This window comes from Rhyacophila brunnea, unplaced genomic scaffold (genome assembly GCF_057557595.1).
Source record: "Rhyacophila brunnea isolate RB1 unplaced genomic scaffold, BYU_Rbru_1.0 scaffold_4, whole genome shotgun sequence".
In the NCBI taxonomy this organism is placed as follows: Eukaryota; Metazoa; Arthropoda; class Insecta; order Trichoptera; family Rhyacophilidae; genus Rhyacophila; species Rhyacophila brunnea.
The window spans coordinates 9,137,412-9,154,707 of NW_028233068.1; the positions used below are offsets into that span (position 1 = coordinate 9,137,412).

General features: G+C 34.9%; 1 protein-coding gene across 5 annotated transcripts in view; it reads left to right on the forward strand.

Annotated features, from left to right (window-relative positions):
- LOC147066824 (polyprenol dehydrogenase-like) overlaps positions 1-17,296 on the forward strand; it is a 656,880-nt gene that overhangs the window by 39,750 nt on the left and 599,834 nt on the right. For 4 of the 5 annotated variants that reach the window (XR_015071460.1, XR_015071461.1, XM_085953832.1 and 1 more), the window contains exon 1: positions 10,471-10,556. The exons of the other annotated variant lie outside the window; for it this stretch is intronic. The gene's annotated coding sequence lies outside the window, so the exon portion shown is untranslated. Of the gene's footprint in view, positions 1-10,470; positions 10,557-17,296 lie in introns of those variants that run through there. 5 annotated transcript variants of the gene reach the window in all.

Here is a 17,296-nt window from a genome sequence, read left to right on the forward strand (position 1 = left end):
TAGTGCGTCCATCAGGAGACGTCCACGTATATTTGTGAATATCTTTGTGGGGAAAAACAGTGCCTCCGATGGCGAGCTCGTTCAGAGTGGCAAACTCTACGAGCCTCTCACCATTATTGATGGGGTCACCGAGGCCGTGTCGTCCCATCACCGTAGGGCCAAGCACCGGGTCTGCTCCTACTCTCGCATTATAATCCCCCATTACAATCACGCGGTCTCTTCGGGGGATGGCGGAGACTGCCGCGTGGAGAGAATCGTAGAAGGCATCCTTTATCTGCGCGTCGGCATCCTCAGTGGGGGCGTAGCACTGAAAGATGGTCACGGAGCTATCTGGCGTCTTGAAGGAAGCACGTATCAGTCTTTCCGAGATTGGTTCCCATTTCACGAGGCAACGGGCCGCTCTCTTTGACATCAATACTGCCACTCCGCGATACGCCATTGAAGTTAAAGTCCCTCCACCAAACCCGCCCCGTACCACCCTCGGTCTTAATCGAGAGTATCACGGGACCCATCAATTGGTGATGTGAAGCATCTAAGAATTGGCCTGGGAGTGTCCTGGGAGAAGATGCCCAAGACAGGCCAGGATCTTTGGCGGGCCCATCTACTTATCGCTGAGGTTAAGGTCAGTGTGGTGATCTAATGTAGTGTTTCCTAAATTATAGATGGGAGTCAATGGCGTCTGGCCCCTTTGGTCAAATGGTCAATGACCTCCCAAAAATAAATATCTTACAATCTATATACATTATACAATGTCAATTATCTCCTATATATTATTATCCTACGCCTTTTTCCGTTTTGGCGAGCGATTGTAACGTGACGCACGCTAATTTATATGTACATGTATCTTACTACCATACACACACACGTATCTCAACTCTCACAGTCGTTCGCTGCTTGGTCAATTTTGAGAATGCCAAGATTCATATTTCTTAATAATATTTCTTTCTCTCTCATTTGTCATATGTGAGACGGAAAGAAAGCACAAAACACGCCCTTTTTCATATTGTTTTATCGCTTGCATACACTAAATTTTGGTCATTGCCGAAAACGAGATGGCTATACTCTTTTCAATATATAAAATGAAACAGAATGATATAAAACGTCATACTTGTTTCAAAAGTTTTGTTCTGTGGTTTCAAGGTCTCATTTGAGCGGCAAACCTTTTTATTCTTATTTGTTATCGCTTATTATTTCAAACTGACCATTGTTGTCTGAAAGTTTTGTATGTTATTAATTGTAGTTCAGCTTAAATCCAACCTTTGAGTAAAACCCATCGACTGCATTCTCTGTATTAAACCATTGTAATTATATAAGTTACCGATTAAAATGTAATCTGCTATATTAATCATAAAAGTTACCTTCTAATAAGATCAGTGGAAATATAAAAAGTGTTTATATATAAATGATCCCGCCATTCCATAACACTAGGTATTATAACGGAGTTTTTATTAAATGTGTTTGATTGTTTTAGTCTTATGTACTTAAATAGTATTTGGTACAGTTATTAGGTATATAAATAGACACACAAAGTTTGGTTTTTGACCTAATTTACAAAAAATTATAACGTGTTGGGTGCAATTTCGGTTAACGATGGGTTGACAACGTGAAAAATGGACATTTTTTTAAAGGGTAAGTAACCTACCTATAACAATTTCCAGCACTTCTTCTATAATGTATAAAAAGCCAATTTGCAATACGTCTTTTAAGTATACAACGAAAAGGCAAATTAAAGTAATATATTCAAAATTGACCTACCCCGTTCTCGGGCTTAAAGCCGCCAGTGATGGGAGTTATCATTTAAGTATATCAATAATCATATAGGTATCACAGCAAATTGCAACGCACAACCACATATTTAAAATATTTAATAGCCCTGCAACAAAGCACCGCTTACTTTTAATAAAATAATGTGATAAGTGCATTATCAAACTAACCAAGAACTCAGTAAATAGATTTTTGTTTGGTTCAATATATCTGGCGTAGAAATCATTTAAAAGTGAAAACATGGCGAACTTATTTTTTTTGTAATTTTTATTTCCAAACCTCCAATTTTTATGAATGCCTTTACTTTGTCTTTTTAAATCAGTGAATGTATTATTGGTCCTTGCATTGATTTATTCACTCATTTTTTTTTAATTTCAACCAAATAGACAAGTTTAATAAGAAAATTATAATTCCTAAACAAATTTGCCTCAAATTTCAACATTATGATTTGACCCTTTTATTTCATTTTATCACGAGATAGCCAGCGCGCTATTAGTCTCCATATTTTCAGACATGTTTGCAAACAACCTTTTATAGGACTGTTTTTTTGTGTAGTTTATAACTAGCGGCCGTTTTATAAACTATGCATTTGCGAACTGCAAACCTTTGGCTTTAATCTAAGGTGGCTAGATTAATTGTGTTAAACTTTTTGCTCCTCCCTTTGCAACACTCCGCGCCTCCCAGTTTGGAAATCGCTGATATATAGTGAGCTTATTTTTATTATTCAAATATAACGAGCATGTATTATTTAAAAAAGTGGAAAAGATCGTAAGCTTGATGTAATAATTTTGTGGGTATTGCTCAGATAATAATTGTTTTTGAATAACATAGTAAAATTCAATTACACCTGGAGACTTACAGATCCACCAACTCACGCTAATCATCTACGTTAAAGTTCCCACCACCACCAGTCATATATGTACAGCCGTGGATATGCACGGCCGTCTTCCATGACGCTTTAAACGTGTCTGAAAGAAGTGATTTTAAGTGCTCATTCCGTCCCGAGACGGAGCCGCACGGGACTGATGCTGTAACCATGCACCGTAGTGCTTAACGCTAATCGGATCGTCCCCGATCGTGAAATATCATTTTGGATCGTTCCCCGGAGTCGTGACCAAAGTACATTGAATAATTACTATTATTCACACACGAATCAGTCGACGATCGGCGATTGTTGGGTCGATGGTTACCGTACCTTCTCGATTATTAAGAGCATACTTCAGTGAAACGGCAAATAATTTTCAACTATAGGTGCGACGAAATTTCGGACTCGCTGACAATCGGAGAGCGATAGTCGAGCTGTGAACACATTAATTTTTTTGTGTTGACGTCGGGGGAATGAATTCTTAAATAATGTAAAGATGACTAAAAAACGTTACCCATTTAATTGAAAAAGAAAACATGTCAATGGATATATTATTATAATTACTAATAGAACAATAAACATAACATTAAATGGACGCATGTTGAATTTTTATGACAAAAATTTGTTTTGTTCTGCACGCGTCGTTTGCACAATGTTCGCAGTGCGTAGTCACTATCGTTTTAGACCGTGCCCCAGCTGAAGTATAGCCTTAACGAAAAATAGGAATTAGATACGTATTATATTTTGGACACAACTCCGGGGAACGATGCAAAATGACATTTCACGATCGGGAGCGATTGACGTGATAGCTTGGGAGTGTAAATTGAGCACAGGATTTGTTCCGTAGTTCAGTTTAAGCTACCATATCGGAAAGAAATGCCGTATAGCATTGAGATAAAAAAATGCACTTTATTCATGGAGCATTACAGATAGTAATGTTACAACTTTATTTTATTAATTTGTTATTGATTATATGATAATAACGCTGTCATTATTACGACTTGATACTTTATTAATAATTTGGAATTTTATATGAGATATGATTGCATTTCTAATTTTCTTCTGTCTTACCCGTCTATTCCGGTGGATTTTATTGTGTATTTTTTACCACGTTTTTCTTAGCTCGTATTCTTGTTTGTCCGGTGGTTGTTTATCCAGTACAAATCTTGCAATCGATTTTTAACTAACTTACCGACTAGCTGGACATTTGAAACTCTTAGAATATATCAGAACAGGATGCCAATGCATTCTTTTAATACTTTTAGCCATCTTTAAGTATAATTAAATTCATTTTCAGTTAATTCTGTTTTGTATGAAAAGTTATTTCGGAAGAAATTCGTAATCCAATCCACTATTATTGGTTGATAAGGATGTGGTCCTAGCAACTAAATTATTAATATATACGTGCGTTACAATGGAAATCAAAATTACATTTCAGTATTATATATTTTTTTATATAAGTTTGTTGCAAAATAGCAAAAAAAAAATGATTTGCCTTATTTTTCTTAAATTATTAATACATAGAATTGTCAAGTTTGTATGATTCAACAGAAAATTTAAAAACGTGGTATATAAAAAGTTCTTTTTATCTTGTAATTTGTGTGGTTTACGTGTTTTATTTACACAAGCATTTGATCTCTATTCTATACGGCTAACTGCATGCTTACAAATTTCCGGTATGCACATATTATAACGTACACAATATTTTTTTACGGGAATAATAATTCTGTACCTCAGAGGCAGACGGATGCAACTCCGTTTTTGGGGAAAATGAGTTTTGTTAAGAATCGTCATGCTAAAGGCTTTATCTATTAGTGGCAGAGAGATGAAAGTCCTAGTCCAAGATATGCATAGCATAAAGATGCAAATGCCATACCTACCTTAGAAGCAGAAGGATGCAAATCCAATAATCCACTAACTAAGATAAAATTCTCTCAAACCGTCTGCAATATGTAGGTACTAGACGAGAACCAGCCAGGAGAACGAGCTTTAGAGGAGGATACAGCACTATGGACCATATTATCCAAGTCATCAGAGAAATCAGAGTGGTAACAGGAATACAAGCTGCCGCTAACCATGGGTATAGACTATGAGAAAGCGTTCGATTCCATAAAGAAATTTTCAATACTCGATGCACTCAGAAATCGAGGAATCCCCGGAAGCTATATAAATATTTTCAATAATATATACAGTAGCGCAACAGCATATCCATAAACTATCGCGCATTTCCTATCAGCAAAGGAGTCCGACAAGGTGATACAATCTCACCTAAACTATTTACAGCTACATTTGAAGACTTATTTAGACAACTTGACTGGAATGACACGGGTCCCCATAAATGGAGAATACGTGAGTCATCTACGCTTTGTCGATAACAATAAATAGTAGTTTGCAAGACTCAGAAGGCCTCCAAAGCAGAATGCAGTAACTCGCTGGAGTAAGTAACAAAGTAGGCTTGAAAATAAATGTATCAAAGAATAAAGTCATGTTCAACTGCTTTGCGGGCCAAAAAGAGATCCTCATCAATGGCATTCAGCTCGAACAGGTGAAAAACTACATCTATCTGGTACAATAAGTGTCTATAAATGGATGTATATTTGATGAAATTGTTCGCAGAGTAAAGCTAGGCTGGAGTGCTTTTGGCCGCCTGAATAATTTCTTCGAAAATGCCTAAAGTGCAAAGTGTTCAATCAGTGTGTACTTCCCGTAACCACGTGCGTGTGAAACATTGAGCCTAAGTAAAAGAAAGATCCAGAAACTTAGAGTAACACAACGTGGTATGGAAAGGTGCATGCTGGGCATAACGCAAAAGGACAAAAAAGGAATGAGTGGATAAGAGAACAGACAAGGATTAATGATGTGATAGAGTTTGCTAAAAACCTCAAATGGAAATGGGCTGGAACATGGCTCGAAGAAAGGACAATCGTTGGACAAATTTAGTCATCCAGTGGTATCCAAGAGGTAAAAAACATCCGCAAGGTAGACTTAGAGGCCGCTGGATCGATGAAATGATAAAGTTCTGCGGAAAAACTTGGCAACGCAACGCACAGGAACGAGAGAAGTGGAATCAGCTTGGAGATTAGCGAGGCCTTCATCCACCAGTGAATAGATTCAGGCTGGTGATGATGATGATGACATAATAAAATTAAAAAAAAAAAATGTGTTTTGCTTTGTTATATTTATACCTATAAATTTTTTTAACTTATAAATTGTTTTATTTTGGCTAGGTTAATAAGATACAAATCCACATTAACAAAATATCTTTAGAGGCAGAAGGATGCAAATCCACACTACGTTTTTTATTTTATTTTTTTTAGATATAAAATTGTATTATATTTATTCGTTTCTTACATATTACAGAAGTACTTTAATTGAATTAGAATAAAAAAAATAATGATCATTCTATGTATATTTTCTCAGAAGTTATGAGTATTCGTTTAAAATAAAAATTGTTTTTTGGCTCTCCTGAACAATTGGGTATTTGGATTTGTATCCGTCTGCCTCTGAGGTACAGATATTATGTACCTACTATCCCATATTTTTTTGTAATCTATGGTTCTTATAATTTTATGAAAGATTTGAATAAATTTATAATGTTCACATAAATAAATGAAAAAATTAAATATTGGACACAGTTTGAAGGTCAAGGTGTTGGTAACTATGGAACAGGTTCTAACTAAAGGAACTTTTATACATACCTACCTAAAATACACGACAAAACAATTAATTTATTGAGGACAAAGATGGGGTTTATAGAAAACAAAATCCAAATGTCAACGACCTACAATATACAACGCATAGTCACTGTAGGTATACATGACATAAGTAATAGGCAGACATTCAATAATAATCGATGTTTTCAATATATTAGAGATTTATGCATAAATAGAAAAATAATAAAATCGTTTTTTGTAATAATTCTCACATAATATTGTCGGCTATATTGTACAGGCCACGGCAAACTAGAAATTTCAGAAGACTTGTGACACCAACTAGGTATAAACATATTATAAGAAATCAAAAATGAAACCATTTTAGTGGCGTACAAAACAATAAACAATATCACATAAGAAATGTTTCATTTTTCGATTAGGAATATTTTGAATTTGTTTGGAATATTGATTTAAATTTAACTTTCTTTTGTTTGACTACGTTCATTTTGTATAATTTGTAATGACATTATTAATGGACGTCGCACTCAATACAGTAGCTAGCAAGTAAATTCGCGCATTTGCATGTATAGGTAGACGTCACGCAATTTCCATTATGCGATATCACGCATCGGAAATTTATAGCAATATGACCTTTATTGTAATGGCGTTAGAGCAGTGTTTCTAATGTCAATGTTCATTTGAGCGAACCCGTTCGAACCGAACCATTCGGCAGACCCAACAAAAAGCAACGGGAATTTATAGCAATATCACTTTTATTGTAGTGGCGTTAGAACAGATTATGCCATTCGGCAGACCCGAGAATAAAGTGAGTGTCATTTTCTTTTCCAGATGATTCGTTCATATTAATGTCATTGATAATTTTACATTACTGACCTACAAACTTATCTGTAGAATGGCCAAAAATGGAACTACGGACTGCTATATGACACCATTTTGAAAATTTCATTCTAATGTCAGATTTTGTCCAGTTACGAGTCTTGTTTGGGTAGTTTTCGACAGTGGCTCCCCCCATCCTATTCTTCAGATAAGTTTGTAGGTCTGTACATTGAGCTATAATATATTAAATTTGTTTTCCAAAATTAATAGACGTACCTACCTTAGCTCTTTGTCTGTTAGATTTTTTTCAATATTTTTATTTTATTTTCTGTGTTCGGTCAGCAAATCACTTGTTATCAACCTATTTATTGCATCAAAATACACGACGATATTATTTTAAAAACTTCATTGTTAATTATTTTAACTTTTTTTTTTCGACCATGGGCCCTATGTTAGGACTTGTGAGTGCAAGCCGCCCGGTCGACATGACGTCATATGATATCATTGTGACGTACTACCGGAGTGATAATAGCACTCGAGAAAATAACGCTGGTCAGACAGTGGCGTTATTCATTGTCACCATACACATATAGGTGTTTCATCATAATAATATCTATGGTGAGCATTGTGTGCTGGGCGGCATGCCTCGAGCGTGTATTGGCTGACGTCACAATTACGTCATGTCGTCGGCTGACACACGAGTCGATAGTTAGGAAATCGCGGTGCATGTCCGATCCTGATAGGATGGAGGTTTGTATTGACAGATTTTGTTTTTTACGAGAAATAGATGTCCGCCACTTGCTCAATCTATTAGATCCATACCCTGACACACACAAATTGAAAAACAATATGTGTACTTGCTAGACCCAGGATTCGAACCCGGGACCCACGGCTTTATAGTCCAACGCTTAAGCCGCGCGGCCACCGTGGGTGATTGTGGTGTATTTTAATTAGATGGTGATAATTTTCAAAGTTAAAATCCCGATTGCCAAAATCTCGAACGGCCGAAATAACGAAATCTAAAATTTCTAAATATAATACTATTAGTGGATCACTTAACACGTTTAAGGGAGACACTACAACCACTAGAAGTTACCACAAGTCAGTGACCAAGTGTACATTTCAGGGACAGGCAGCGTACTGCACATTCCCCGCATCTGCTCTGCCCGTTATCCGTATACCTACAACTTTCCTTGCTGGAGGGATGCGTGGACGGCTTTCCTATATCCTTTAAATTAACATTATGGCCTGCGACTTGTGGCAACAAAATGATTGTCGCGTCCTACGGCACTGGGACGTGTTTATTATATTGTTGGATGACATCAGGCACGCCACTGCGCGCCGGCAGGTAGGAAGATGAATCTTGTTTCTACTATTATTTCATTTCGAAACGCTTCTATCCATTTTTTGGTATAAATGTTATATTTCGTTAGGCGTAGGTCAGCGGTGGCGAACGCATGGCATTACAATATTCAAATATACAAATGGAAGGCAAAAAAAAGGCAATACAAATTTCAACAAAAAAATGTCAGTTTGTTAGTATAAATAGGTTTAGTAATGTATTTTTTGTATCAGTATTAAAATGTCCAATTAAAGCATACAATGTCGCTCCTAGCCTATTACGTGTTCGGAAAGTTGTACGTATGCAATTCGCCGTATCACACTTCATCGTGAAATGTTGTAAGTATATTAAAGACCGTCCAACCTCTTTGGGTCGTATACTACTGACATAAAATTCATGTCTAAATAAAACACGGTTATTGTCGGTTTACACTTTACTGGAAGCCAGCAGCAAACAAATTTTGAAAATAGCCGATATACTAGATTAGTTGTTAGGTTCTTATTCTTAAATTCATGAATTTTGCTAAAATCAGTCATGAAAATTGAATTAATGTTCATATTGAATCTAATAAAATTGGAGACCGTATAGTATACGGTCATCACTTTCCGAAAAGAAAGCTCTGCGAGAAAGAAATGCTTTACGCACAGCTTACATGTAACAGTACCGAATATGTGTGTGGTAAATGTTGTGTTTTCTTTTATTTAATGCATTTTTTTCGAATGTATTATAGCACCTGTACACGTGCATTGATTTACTTGCACCAATAGAGTGTATTTTAAATGATCGCAATAATAACTGTTTACACGTAAGCGAAACGCGATATTGTCATCGTTTTGGTGCTATTTGACAGATTCAGACTAGTTCGTAGATAATCGGTAGACGTCAAAATATTCTGTACGGTGCAGTACGTATTTCTTCTGGCAGGTTCGACACTATCGTTCTACTGCGCTTGCGCACCCACCATGCAAGTACCAATTATTGTGTGAAAATTCAGAAGCTTCATACCATGCATGCAATCTTTCGACTTGCAAGATACTACGTGTTGTATATACGTATCTACTGCCAGCAGTAGATACGTGCACGTGTAAACAGGGTATTATTAAAGAAAGTAATGATACTAGAAAAATAAGACTTGTTAGGTTAGGTTAGGTTTTCCTATTTATATCTATTTATTTGTTTTTAAATGTCATGTTGTGAACGTCTTAACTTTATAATTTCGTCAGCTGAATGCAGAACTATTCTCATTCATATTTGAAATATTTTGCAGAAGATTTTTTTGAAACAGCCTACTTCAGTTATTTATTATTTATATAGACAAGTTTATGCACCGATTTTCTCATCAATAATCCAACTAAAATAATATGATGTGTACATTTATCCATAAAGATAATAAACAATTTCAGTAAGTTGTTTCAAAACCTCTCTCTTGAAAATTTTCAAATGTAAGTTAGAATACTTATCTGCATTCAGCTGACGATTTGTGATGTTTACTGTATGTAAAATAATTTAAATTATTAGTTTGTATCACACTTGTAATACTGGATCCCATTTCATATTACGATAAGGACCGTCATATTGAAAGGAACAGTATTGGTATAAAATGATGCTCATTTGCTTGTTCGTTTATGGCTTAGGCGTTTATGGCAATAATTATTATGACTATGAGCAAACCTTCTACTTGTGAATGCACCCATCAACACATTTAAGTTCGGTTTCACCAGTTCGTCTGTCGTCTGAACGTCTAAATTTATATCATATTTTAATACGATAAAAATATTATATACTACTTTACATGATACATTCATACTGATATGTATATTATAATGTATTATTTTAGTTCCTAATTTTTAATTTTTCGCCAATATTAGCGGTTGGTAAATATTAAATTTTTTTTTTGGAACGTAAGCATAGAAAGGTTCACCATCGCTGGCGTAGGCATTGCGAGACAAACAGGAAAAAGGTTTGCTTTGCCGTACACTGTCGAATACATACATCCCCTGTCACACGCCAGTGCATTTTCGTCGACTGTAGACAGTGTATCCATCCATGTTGGATCCAGTGTATCCATTCAAAGTTTTTGACAGTTGTTAAAAAAGTAAGTTTGAACATTCAATAATAATAATAATAATAATAAACAACGATAGGTACCTAACATAAAAGGTACTCGACAATCGCCCGTACATACCTATTACCAGAAAAGCCACGAAAATTGGTAGAAAAATAAAATATATCTTTTCCGAAAAAAACACAGTGTTCTGAGTGAGGATAAACTTATATTAATATCAGTTTTATGGAAAGATGTTGATGAAAAAACCTTCCATTCAGATTGAGCCTACATAATATATATATATATATATTATATAATTTACGAAAGTGACGCAAAAAAGGAACCCTATTCCAATAATTTTCATACAAACTCTGAAGAGCTTAATTTTATTGCTGCTTATTGCATATACAAATAACACTTACGACAAACGAAAACAAGGTTCGGTGATTTTATTAGCGACACCACAGTAGGTTCCATCTGGCAGAATAATAGTTTCTTCAACATACATCCTATAAAACAACATAATTTGTGTAAAGTAAATAAACATTTCTTTATGAAACGATTTAATCAATTTTCGGCGGCGGCTCTCGTGGTGCAGTGGGTAAGGCGCTGGCATTCCACCCGAGAGTTCTGGGTTCGATCCCAGTCATGACAAAAAACATTTATTTGTTTAGTGTAGGCTTTGAGCCTGGGTGTTTGTGATTGTTCAAAATTACTAACAACCAAACCACCTTGTACGAAAAAGCAAGGACATGGTTATTAATAATACAAAAAAAAAACAATTTTCTTCACAAAGTAAGACAATCGATTTGAATTTATTTTATTTTTCTGAAAAAGGACATTTTCTTGTATTTCTCTGGGCATTATAAGAAATGTAAATTATTATTAGCTGTGTATCATTATGTAGGTAGGTACATATATAAAATAATTTTATTAGTACCTATTTATAAAAAATATTGTTATGTAGAGCTTTTAAAAATAAATCTAATTGCCTAACGAAGTAAAATGAGCTTATTTTATATACAAAAATATTTATGTACCTGTCTATTAGTTAAAAATATCGAAGTATTTGTTGTATTTATTTAGTCTCAATGATAAAACTTCACCATTTCAAAATATTGGAAATATACAGCTTTCTAATATTTCGTCCCATGTTTCCACTGTTTATATTACAAAATTGATAAGACGTTATTTTGTTGTCACACTTTTATGATAATTTTTTATCTAATATATAGCATGCAGCATTATAAATAGACAAAAACTACCCTGCTCTTAGAAATCTGGGTTTTCTAATATTAACTCCATTCATTCGTAAATCGATAGTTAATACATATGAATATTGCTGGAGAATGATCTCTAAGTACATTGTTAATTTTATCATTATTGTAAATCTGCGTTCATGTTATCTACTATTAGTACTATTACATTAATTAGTCCTGGCGCATAATTGTACGTAATGATTTTATTAATAGGTTTGAATGAAGATATTGAATAGTTAGTACACTTTTATTGTTTGCTCTACATTCATTCATGGTTTACCAGATAGTTTGCTTGAAATTGCGGCAGCGCACGAAATGGAATATTTTACGAACAGCAGCCCTATGTTCTAACTAGTGATATAAAGTCACCCGACGCCATGACGTAATTGTGACGTCAGCCAATACACGCTCGAGACAAGCCGTCCAACGCACACGGCTCACCATAGATATTATTATGCTGAAACACCTATTTGTGTATGGGGACAATGGATTACGCCACTATTTTAGAAGCGTTATATTCTCGAATGCTATTATCACTCCGGTAGTACGTCACAATGATGTCATATGACGTCATGTCGACCGGGCGAATACAACTTGCAAGTTCTAACATAAAGCCGCAGGAGCGCTCGATAATTTAATGACAATATTAACATATTTGTCTGATTGTATGCGTGTTTTATAAAATATCAGATTTTATATTATATGGGATATATAGTTAAGATAGTGTAATTAATATTTTCACAAGACGGAGCGATAATTTTGGGGATTTTATGAATCGGAACTACGCTCCGGTCCATTTTGAGCCCTGGATTGTGATTGGTGGCATTTTGTGTGAGGTCTTCAATCAAAGATGGCGGCCACCCCAGACATTGATAAGAAAAATCAATCACAGTTACTTTCGCAAGCGTTTTATGACAATTTTGTACTTAACCTTGTTTGTTTACAATACAAACACAGAAGGTCATTGTCTATTTTTTGATAGCATTTGTAGTTAAAGAGTTGGAACAAGCCAAACTTTTGTCGAACACGTAACGGATTTACGTTGCTTACTCAACACTAAACAATCTGTATGTATACGTTATAGAAAAGATGTGGCTATACGTCATTATATTGCCTATCTTTTTTTACTTAGAAGTCAAAATTGCGTATTTTTCGCAACATTTCGTATGCTGGGAGGTTTAATATTAGAAAGTATTATTTCAAACTAAATGTTGTCATTTGTGTTTCCTGACTATAAATAATTACAAGATAAAAAGAAATTTTTATATACCACGTTTTTAAATTTTCTGTTGAATCATATTATAAACTTGACAATTATTAATAAATACTTTTTTTTATACTCGATAGAAATACTGAATAAATATAGAATACTTACTGAAATGTCATTTTGACATTTCATATTGATTTTCATAGTAACGCACGTATATGTTAATAATTTAGTTGCTAAGACCCCCTTAGCAACCAAGAATAGTGTTTACTTTTAACGATTTTTTCCGAAACATACAAAACAGAATTAACTGAAAATGAATTCAATTCTGCTGAAAAATGGCCAAAAGTATTAAAAGAATGCATTGTCGTCGTGTTCTGATATAGTCTAAAAGTTTCAAATGTATAGCTAGTCGGGAAGTTAGTTAAAAAATTTGTACTGCACAAGAAAAATCTGTACCGGTCAAACAAGAATACGGGCTAATAAAAACGTGGTAAAATGGCTATTTATCCAATATGTCGAAGGGGTCGCGATTAATGCTTCATAATAAATAATGCTGGGTGCAGAGAACTCAATAAATCAACCGGATTCATTTAACAATACACGAAACAAATTAACTTTTACCGCAACGAACTATGGGTTTCCGCGGAATACCATTTGGGGTACACTGATGTAAACAAATCACACTGCCCTTCACCTTAGCGACAGGTAGGTGAGCTCACCAAACATTCTGGTATGGGAGCCCGCTTCCGGATGTGGGTGCCATGATAAAGTATAATTGTAAATATCTAATAAAACAATTGGTATTTACCTACCATTAACTTGCAACATAATAACATGTTTTGGTATATTTAGTAATAGTTTATGGAATCGACTAATTAAGTGAATATGAAATCGTGTTGAAATGCTTAATAGTTTTTGTCACATGCAGATAATAATAGTGGGAGATTTTCTAGGTATTAACATAAATTCGTAACATTTGCTTCAGTTTTACTTTCACGTATAATATAATATTATACTCCGTTTGAAACTTTTTATTTTAAAAGTGTAAAGAATAGGTAGGTACTGAGATATCCCGGGTCCTGTGGCTAGCTCGGGATGTTGGTGGAACCCGGGATTCACAAAAATTAATGGTTAAATTGCTATTAAAAGAGTTTCATGGTAGGATTACATGAAACTCGTTTTTTATGTTCGGTTTATATTCTTAGATCACTCATCTTAGTTACACTTCCAATGTTTTATGCACTAATTTTAGTTTCGTTATTAATAATTATTATCGTTCACAACGCTTTCACTCCGTATCCCATTTTACACTTCCATGCTCGATTATGTATTTTTTTTACTCCCGAGTCGTGAGGGCCGATGTTCCCTCTTTTAAATGGTGACCTTAGGCGTAAAACCCACTTAACGCAGCTCTCGCGCAAAATTTCACAAGTGGCGCGTAAATCATCGAAAATACAACGTAATCAAATACGCCAGTGCACACTGGATTTGACGACGCATTGTGCCCGCCTGCCCCATGATTCATCGTTTTTTGGCTTCTCAGCGATACGAATTAACGAAAATACAACGCAGTCCATTCATTGAACACGGCAAGCAAAATCACGCTCCTGGAAGCGTCGTCGATAGACGGGCGAGAAGGCATTATTTAATAACAGTGAAGTCATTGTTTAGTTATTACGTGTCCGATATTTCGCTGGTAGAATGATGTCATCGTGAATATTAATTACAAGCCCCGAGAAATTTAATAATATCTTTATTGCTTTGTTATGAGAGACGCTGATAATAATAATTATTTTGCGCTTCTTGAGCCCCTTATTACATAGGTGAAGGGTAATGCGCGGGTAGGAGGGGGCCTACTTCGTAGAGAGCGCACGAGCGCCGCTTTGGTGGGCTTCATGCTCTAGACTCACTTTTTTTATATCGAGCAGAGTTGCCATCCTTCCCTTAAATACTTATTATTATTCTTATTATTAAATTCCTTTGGCTTTCGTCTCTTCTATTCGGCAAATCACATTCTTCTCTGACATACTACTCGTATTATTATAATTATATACAATTCTTACGTGCTAAGTACCTGTTGAATATTTTGACAGTTAATCAAGGAATTTTGGTCGTACGTACGCCCATTGTTGACTAGGAGGTCAGGTAACATGGTTACACCTAGGGAATCCAATCCCGGGATCCCGAATCCCGGGATCCCGGGATCCCGAGCTATTTTCGATACCTATGAATCCCGGGATTGATAAACATAATCCCGGGATTTCGGGATTGATTTTTTTATCAATTTTTATGGAAAATATAACAGAAAAAATACTTTTAATACAAAATAACTACATTAGAAATAAACTGAGTTTGAATGAAGTTTGATGTGTAGGTTGCCGATTCATTTTATTTTTTCACATAGATTATTAAAAATGAGAAAGATTGGTAAAAAAACAATGCTTCGCACTTTTAACAAAGTAATTCCACCATGATATCATACGTTTTACGGCAGTTTCATATTTGGCTGACTAATTAGATTTATGAAGCGGAAAGGCCATAAGTACGCCATGATTATTTGCTTTACTATTTTAAATCTCGCTGATCTATTCATTATGTCTTTACTATCAGAAATAGCAATCTCATATTAAATTCACATTAATATTTATATAACAATATTATTTACTCCATTAAACTTGTGTATTTCCAAGATTTAACGTATACAATATTAACAATAAATGTCTTAAATAGTATAAATTATACTAGATTTATTTTTGACCGATTTTTTCAATATTATTTGTAAATATAAAAATTTTATATTAACAATGGAAAAAAATGCCAATCCCGGGATTGTCAAATTGTAATCCCGAAATCCCGGGATCAGAATTTTGGCTCGGGATTGGATTCCCTAGTTACACCTAATAATTACGTAATTTAGACTATCGGGAGAGGCCTAATAATCATGGGTGTAACAGTACCTACAATATTTACCATAAAATGACGTTTACGTTTTAAATTTTTGAAGCATTCCTTTCCGTAAGAGAATATTCCTAGAAGTTATATTTAATTTTCATTATCTTTTTACAGATTATTTGTGAAAAAGGCGGCGATTTTTAATACACATAACATAAAAACAGAAAAGGATATTTTTGACACGCTCGTGCAACAGGTACAAATTTCGCACGAATTTGCAAGTCGTATATATTATTTAGTTTAGATAATGTTTTATTCAACGTTCTGGTTATAATACTAATTATATTAGGTATTAAATTATCTTAAATAGATACTTACTTAGTGAAAGCAGTATAATTAAGTGTTTCACAAGCATAGTGAACCAAGTCCATTCTGGTTATTTTTGAGTAAGCTAGGTTTAAACATGAAACAGACAAATGTGAAAGCAGCTGAAATGGTGGATTGTTTGAGAGAAAGATCCTGAGACGGATATACGGACCCATGAATGATGGTGGGGAGTGAAGAATTAGGTACAACACGGAACAATACCGCTTATACCAAGATTCAAAACTCTCCACCTTCATAAAACTCCATAGGCTAAACTGGGCAGGCCATGTCCAGCGCATGCCTGAGTCACGGATACCGAAGAAGATCCTTGAAGGAAACCCAGGGGTGAAAAGGCCAGTGGGAAAGCCACGCACACGATGGGGTGACAACATTACAAAAGATGCCAACCAGCTGCTAAAAATCATGAACTGGAAAAGACGTGCAGAAGACCGTTCCGGCTGGAGGACGGCGGTGGAGGAGGCCAGGGCTCGACTTGAGCTGTAGCGCCATCAAAGATGAAGAAGGTTTAAACATAATTTTTGAGTATTTCTTATTCTATAAGGGTATGATTTCCCTTACACAATAACTTAAATGTACTCTAAATAACTTCAGAATTGCAATCACACCCTTACAGATTTATAAATACTCAAATATTATGTTTGAACCTAGCTTACCCAAAAATAACCAGAATGGACTTGGTTCACTATGCTTGTGAAACACTCATATTTAATATGTAAATAGCAATAATAAAGATGGCTCCTGACTGTCTCTTTCTATATAATAGTACATGTACACATGCACGGATTTACTGGCAGCAATAGTGCGTACTTAAAGGCACAATCTGCCATTTGATGGTGTGAATTTCAGTAGTTAAATCACACATCTACAGTAAAGTTATAGTTGTACTATGTCTTCATAGAAAATTTCTTGTTCCAAATTTTGAAAAAATATCTTTAAATACATACTGCGATTTTAATGCAATATATTATTTTCCAAAACAATTAACGTTGTTGCATGAATGGACAAATTGTGTTTAATTGTAAGGAGACTAGGTATATTTA